Source organism: Crassostrea angulata, chromosome 7 (assembly GCF_025612915.1).
Source record: "Crassostrea angulata isolate pt1a10 chromosome 7, ASM2561291v2, whole genome shotgun sequence".
Classification (NCBI taxonomy): Eukaryota; Metazoa; Mollusca; class Bivalvia; order Ostreida; family Ostreidae; genus Magallana; species Magallana angulata.
Genome location: NC_069117.1, coordinates 16,591,903 through 16,597,232, shown reverse-complemented (window position 1 = coordinate 16,597,232; position 5,330 = coordinate 16,591,903). Strand labels below are relative to the sequence as shown.

The 5,330-nt window shown below is 31.4% G+C and overlaps 1 long non-coding RNA gene across 1 annotated transcript; it reads right to left on the bottom strand.

Annotated features, from left to right (window-relative positions):
• Positions 1-294: 294 nt before the first annotated feature.
• On the bottom strand, positions 295-4,184 carry LOC128156157 (uncharacterized). Its single transcript, XR_008239678.1, has 3 exons — positions 3,953-4,184; positions 2,104-2,256; positions 295-1,986 (listed from the first exon to the last, which is right to left on the bottom strand). It is a non-coding gene; the product is annotated as an uncharacterized LOC128156157 (long non-coding RNA).
• Between the last annotated feature and the right edge of the window lie 1,146 nt (positions 4,185-5,330).

Sequence of the window (5,330 nt, the reverse complement as noted above, 5' to 3'; positions counted from 1 at the left end):
AGGATGTAACAAACATTTTTGTAACATGATCTATCATTGTTTCTCGGTAAAAATAAAATGTTTGTCGAGGTAAGATGTCTAAATTTTCTGTATTAATATAAAAGGTAATTTCGTCTCGAGATACATGTATATTCGCGTTAGTTGAAATGAACTGTCCATGCATTAAAAAAAGCAATATATTTCTATGCATCTAGATCTTATGCAGCGGTCATATAATTACCATCAGACCTAAATGAATCAATAATTTAACTTCCATTGATTATGTACAATGTAACAAATCGATATTTATCTCCTCCTAATTTATTACATGTATATAATTGTTTACAATAAAACACGATTATGTTTTTGTTGCCTCTTCCAATATAAGACCGATTAACAAGTATTAAAGGGGCATGGTCACGATTTTGGTCAAATTCTACTATTCTGTTTTAGCTCACCTGAGCAGCTGAAAACTCAAGTGAGCTTTTCTGATCACTCTTTGTCCGGCGTCCGTCAGGTAAGCAAGGGTCGTGCCCTGTTCTTGTATACACAGGTTTAATATACCTGTAAAAATCTTTTTCAGGCTGGTTTGTATATCTTCTTAATCATTTTAGGTATAAAAAAACAGTTCCTAACGTTCAACACATTTATTTTAGGTCTAACCCTGGAATTCTTACTCATATAGCAAAGAATTTTAAGCTTTGTAACTCGCTTTTAACTCAACAAATGACACTCAAAATTTGTTTGCCTATTTAAAATGCCTTACTGGAGCATTGTAAACGTTAAAATCTGAAAAATATTTGTGTTCGAATCGTGACCATGCCCCTTAAATAGCACTAAACAGGTCGGGTACATTATCTTATATGGATAGCATTATTTAGCATGTGACAATATTTACGTATATACGTCAAACATGTTCTCCAATCCATTGAATGAGTCGCAAAGCGTGACGGTCTACAACGTGTTTACTTTTCAAGACATACACGTGGTTTGTGTCTGTTTTATACACAATATTTAATAGCTTGCCGGAAAATTCTAGATTTCTAGAAATTCTTGATTTCTAGTTTAGAAGGTAAAAAAGGAAAAATTACGTACCGTAGACTTTGTTCCATGCTCACATTGAAAATTACTGCTGTTTTAATTTATCAATTTATCAATTGTTACTTCAAAAATCGATCAGTAGCAAAAAACGGGCATACATACGCATACAAGTACAAGCAAATTTTGACAAGGAAACACTGCATAATTGTTTATTGGTGACTTAATTATTGTACACCATTTATAAATGCAGGTAATTGTACATTTTTAACATGCGTAATTAGCCACGATAGTAGAAATGCACAAATATACAAATACAGAAGTAAAAGTTATGAATCATGTAGTATTTTGTACACTAAGCATTCCGATGAGTGTCCCTGAAGAAAATTTCAAAATTTTACTAAATAAATGTTGTCCCAAACCTGGGTTATCACGTGAAAAACGTACGCACTGCTTCTAATATAATATGACGTACCTCTCTTTTGAACTTTGACAATGAGGCATATAAGGCCTTATAGACAATATTTTTCAAATGTGAGCTTAGACATGATTTTCCAAATTTATTTCATTAATTTTAAAAAATAATTGAAAATGAGTATCCAAAGAACAATTCAAAATGGTATAGATATTTTCAATACGCTTTGTATACAGTGAAACTTGTAGTAGCCCACAATGCCTTGCAACTCATTCACCCGATTGGTTTGTAAATCAAAGTAAACAGATAGCTAATTTTATATGCAAATTTATGCCGACGTCACAAAATCTATTGGTCTCGACCTGCTAAATTGATATAAACTAAATACCAAAATGGAGGAAACTATTGGAATAACACATAGTCAGGTCTATACAAAATTATGATAGTCTATCCCCCTGCACAGTTTTTCTTGATGCATTTCTCTTTTTCGACTGGATCCAAATATTGTTGACAAAACGCACACAAGACATCACCGATGACGATTGTTGGTTTTTCTTTAAAACAAAATTATCATATGAAAAGCTGCGCACTCAATTTACAATCATTTTTTGAGATCATAATAAAGTTTATAACGAATATTATTTGAAACAACTATTAAACAACGCTCTTACCTGTGATCGGGACCAGTTCAATATCTTTTACACAATCTAGACAATCATTATTTGAATCAACAGGAGATTTATTAGCCGGTGTAATGTCCAATATAACAGATGTAGTATTCAATATGACAGATATAGTTGTCGCTTCAGTAGTGATCGGTTTATCTAAAAATAAAATTTTAAAACATAAACATAATATAAAATGAAAATATATTGTTATTAGGAAAGAATTCGCTCAGTATGTTGTAAAAAAAAATTCTATTTCTTGATTAATCATTAAAGGGCCAATATTATATAGTTTCCATTGCTACTGTGTCCTATTCAAGTATAGAAACATTTACTCGGGTAACGCACATTACCCTAGTCCAAGATGGCAAAAGGGAAGCACGCTTCAGATTTTTCGCATTTATAAGTATTCACCTTTTCCATGGTTGATTCTAAAAACTGTTGCGCAGTATATGTTTGGCGGTGTCAGTTTACAATATCTAAGGTAATTATCCAAACTACACAAAACAATGTCTGACGTAATTCACGCGTTATTACGTCTTATCCGTGCCCGATCTAATTGAGACCTAACGTTAAAAGGTGTATTTCAAAACAAAGAAATCAAGCTGACATAGAAATTTATTCAAAACAAATATATCAAAAATCCTGACAACTGCAATCAATTAGGCCTACCGGGGTATTAATCAGCGAAATACATGTAACATGACTGGGTTGTGTCGATTATGTACACATTACCATCTTTTGCGATTTAAATAATAAAGATTAATCAACAGTTTGTTTAAATCATGTTTTCTATTTAACGAAAATCAAAACATATTTTTTAGAGTAATGAAATAATAAACCTATGCACAGTTTTATTTTTACGGACCTTTTTTCAAAATATATATATTTTAATGATTTTACCAAATATATGCCAATTGTGATCCTGAAAAGGATATAATGATTATACATAGCCAGCACTGGTAAACATAAATGTCACATTAGCCAGTAAAATATTAATTAACACTCATAGTAAGCACGATGGCCTAGCGCATGCGTACCAATAATAACCGCGATTGATTGGCAAACCATGGGCGGGTACGGTGCCTGCATTAAAAAAAATGTGAAGAACAATTGAAAATCCTTTACGTTGATTTATTGTTGGAGAAAATACTGTAAAAATGCTTATTTACGCGGATGCTTACATGTAAGTACGTGTTTTCTATAGTCAAAGAAAACTAGTGGTTATGATATGTAAATACGCGGATTTGCCGCATTAAAGTTTTAAAATTTTTACCGTACGTCGCGGTTTTAGTCTTACCGCGTTACTAGTATAGATTTTCCCCCACGCGTTGATACCACTTTAACAGGAATCAGATTCAAATTTTGACAGGGGTTGACGGCTCTATTTATAATGTAAACACCTAAATGACGATTTATTGCCCGACGGGAATAAATATATTCAATTCAATTCAATTCTTTATTTCTTTAAGCTTTACAGCTTATCAGTATGACATATGTATAACATGAGGTGGTAGTGTATTTACAGGAGAACTTGTGCACGTACAGATAATAACATTTACTGTTACATATACAGGTTGAGAAAACAAAAGACTACAATTATGTAATACAGTTGTCCCTTAATAACATACTTTTTGAGATGAATTTGTATACATCTAGATATATATATGCAGTATATTTCAAAAAGAAACGGAGGTAACCTGCAAAAAGATATAATCTTATCTCATTTTTGTTCCTTAAAACACAACAAACTAAATTCAGATTGAACTGTTGTTTTTATGTTTTTACTTTTATCAAGTTTGCCTTTAAATATTTACAACAAGTTGCATATATAACTTTGATTATATCGTCTTACCTGTAGAAAGTTTTAAACGTCGTGGTTTTTGTGCTGGTTTTCCGAAGACAATCATCAACAACAGGCTTATTAAAAAAAGAATTTCGTAAAATTTCATTTCGGCGATTTACTACAGTGCCACTAAAGCTGTCATGCATTATGTCGAAACTACAACAGGTTCTTCCTTATATACCTTGTATCTGCACCGACAGAACAAACCGTGCTGTAAGGAAACAATGGTCACTGAAACTTCCTCTTATATTTTAGTGCTTTTCCGGTCTGGTGTATTGAATGTTTAATAACATGACTATATATTTTCGTAAGAAAATCATAAGAAACGAGTTTTTAAAAAATAGGTCAGATATTCCAATTGGATAAAAAAAAAGTCATGACTTAATAAGGAGTTAAAAATTAACATACATAAATATGTATATGAATGTGTTGTAACAACCTTACACGTAAATGGTTTCAGACCCCACCTTTCGCTTTTTTATCAAGACAAGGGTTTATTCCTAGTTGTTTGTTTGTGACCATAGATTTGAATGACGTATTATAATTCTGTTACATGTATTTATTAACTCTTGATTCACTTTCATGTATATATTCGTTGTATATGGCAAACATAAATATGTCCAAAGGTCTAAAATATATTCTTGAGGGAAAAGGATATGCATGGCAAATTATACGTCACTTACGTTAATATGATGTGCGTGTATCTTTGTGGACTCATTGTCTAAAAAGAGAGAGAGAGATGCAAATTTACATCATGTTCACATCACTCTCAAATCTCTCATATGCGCATCGTACAAACACGTGCTTATTTCTCCTAAAAAAAATCATACATTAAAAGATGAAATAATAATTTCAGCTCAATAAAGGAAACACAAAATCGTAAAACATTGCAAAATTTATTTATTTGTTCTATTTGTGACTAGTAAAAGCATTTAAAGTTAGATATTCTGTACTTGAAAAGAACAATGTCATGGCCTTTATTATAAGGCGCATTGATATAATTTGAAATTTCCATGAACACAACTTTTTTTCATATCTCGCATACATATTTCGTCTGATTTCTGTTGAAATAATATTAATCGTTATGTTAGCTCCATCAAATTGGATTATTAAGAAAATTAGTTAGAATTAAATATGAAATGCTTGTGGTAGGAAAATAAACCTTACACTATACTACCAGCGCGTTTTGCATGCCTGACTCCGACTAAAACAAACACGTTTATTAATTTGATTTGTGTCTTTTCCTTGTCATTTCGTAATTAGTATTCAACACAAACTTTGTACAAAGACCTGCCGTTAATCTGTCAGAAATGAGCGAAAATTAATTTAAACTCATTTATTTATTCTGTAGCAGTTGTCAGTTTAATTTTTAAATTGAATATTAAAA